The 2,500-nt window shown below is 41.5% G+C and overlaps 1 pseudogene; it reads right to left on the reverse strand.

Moving 5' to 3' along the window:
* Positions 1–1,316: 1,316 nt before the first annotated feature.
* Positions 1,317–2,185, reverse strand: LOC138867408 (uncharacterized; annotated as a pseudogene).
* Between the last annotated feature and the right edge of the window lie 315 nt (positions 2,186–2,500).

The raw sequence follows: 2,500 nt of genomic DNA on the forward strand, positions 1-2,500 counted from the left end.
ACAGGCACTGCCTTCGGCTTCCAGCCCCCAGCACATGGCTCCGGCTTCCAGGGCCATGCTCAACAAGGCAGCACACATGGCCACTCTGGCATCATGGCCTCTACAGGATCGCAGGATTGCCGAGGGATCTGGCCACATCACCTACCATCGTCAGTATCTCCAGGCAGAGGAGTCACACCCCCAGCTCCCAGCAGGATAGCAGATATTTAAGGACTTAACACTGTGATAGACACATCTTTAGGAATATGTCTGGTATATCTGTCATGTTACAGGATCCAAATCAACCTATGAACATTAGCAACTCCATCTTGGATACACCTGCAGGTCCCAACCAGGGAGGCTAGGAGGGCCAGTATCAGTGATTTAAAATAGTGTTTGGTTATTAAATTGTGTATGAAAAGCATTGGATATTAATGACATTTCAATTTAATGTACCCATTTATTCATAAGATTTTGTATGACATGTTTGACCATATTTCCATATTGAAAACATATTTTGTTTCACCATGTAACTTTAGTGGATGACTCTGAATGATGAAGAGTTTTTATGAAATGTTTCAACATTTTTGTAGCTTTCTTCACCATACTTTGTTGGTGAATGAATTTGAATGATGCCGAGTTAGTATGAAATGTTTCAACATATTTCTTGATTTTTTTTCCACCATGTAACTTGGTGAATGACTTTGAATGATGCTAAGTTTGTTTTAAATGTAACATATTTCTAGATTTTTTCACCATATCTTTGGTGAATGACTTAATTATTGCATGTCTGTAATGTTTTTTTTTTATTATGATTGATTGTGAAAGTGTATTTGCATTATTAAAATAATTTATTTCTTTACTTCTGTTGGTTCATATATTTTGTAGCAAAGAAAAATTAGATGAAAAAAATACAATTTATTGTGCCATAACAAATATTCAACATACAAGATTACAGCACATCATAAATATACAGCATTTCACTTTCCACATTTCAAATTAATATAAATGGTAAATATCATAATTATAAGAGCAAAGTTGAAACATTTTCAGGCATTTCAATTAAACATGTCACATCATTTTTAGTGTATTTCTCTTTTTCTAAACATCGTAAGTTAAACAGCAAAGATGTAACATTTTCATTCTTTTGAATTAAACATTTGACATCATAAGGCACATATTTTGTATTTCAAAATCAGTATGGCAAATCATAAAATCAAACTTTATACTGTTAAATAATATACATTTTAACTGTCTTGTATCTACAACCACACAAACAGTGGCAAGGTATCCATAAGAGTCCATCATCAATATCACTATCATATGGACATCATACAACACAATCCTAAACCACCATACCATCCTGCCATGGTACAGTACCCACGAAGTTGACCCAGTGTTTGAGGAGGTTCTGGATCTCCTAGCCCTCCCTGTTGGGTCTGTTATGTCCAGGAACATTTACACTGTCCTCCAGATTTCTGCCCCTTCTCCAGGCCCCATCCACAATCACTCCGTTGGGAAGCACTCTATCCATCAAGTCGTTCTGCATTCTTGGATACCTGGTTCTCATGAGGTTGTGAAGGAGAATGCATGCCTTGGCGATGAGTTCCACAGTGTCTGGGGTCTGCTGCATGGTGGACAGCAGCACCTGAATCCTGTTAGCTAATATCCCGAACGCATTCTCAACCACTCTTCTGGCCCTGGACAGCCTGTAATTGAATATCTTCTGACCCCTGATCAGGCCCTTTGTTCCATAGGGTTTTACGAGGTAGGGCCTGAGAGCAAAAGCATCGTCCCCCACGATGAAATAGGGGACGTTCTAGGTGTCATACGGCAGAGGTTTAGGGGCAGGCCATCCACAGACATTGTCCTCCAGGGCATCATACAGATCCCTGGTGTTGAATACCTGGGTGCCAGAGTTGTGTGTTAGGCCAGAAAGATCCGCCCACAGAAACTTGTAGTCTGATGACTAATGCAAGGAGCAATATTGAGTAGAATTTCGTATAGTTAAAATAGTTGGAACCACCATAAGCTAGCTTCTTGATGGCAATGTGCTCGTCATTGATGATTCCGATCACATGTGGGAAGATCCACCTGGTGTACCACAAGCTTGCAATCTCCTTCCAGCCTTCTTGTGTTATTGTGGGGGGGGGGGGGGGGATCAACTCATCCAGATACTCAACTATGATAGCCTGACAGACCTCATGGACTATCAGCGATACTCCATATCCCTGTATTTAGCTCCTGTTGCCAGTTGGGGCCAGCATGAGACCAGGTTCCAGATTCTTTCTGTTTGTCTCTGGATGGGTCATACGAGGTGTTACTCTATCCAAGAGCTCGTCAAAGCACTCCACTGGCGTCCTCACAAAGTTTGCAAATGCCTTTTAGTCCTGGTGGCGGAGCTCATTCTGAAATAGGATGTGGTAGAGTCCAAAGTTGGGTCTGCCCTGGATCCAAAGACTGGTCCAGATGAGCCTCTGGATGCGCCTCCCCCTTCGCCTGTCTCTATCCAGTGTCCCCT

Source organism: Penaeus vannamei, chromosome 30 (assembly GCF_042767895.1).
Source record: "Penaeus vannamei isolate JL-2024 chromosome 30, ASM4276789v1, whole genome shotgun sequence".
Lineage (NCBI taxonomy): Eukaryota > Metazoa > Arthropoda > Malacostraca > Decapoda > Penaeidae > Penaeus > Penaeus vannamei.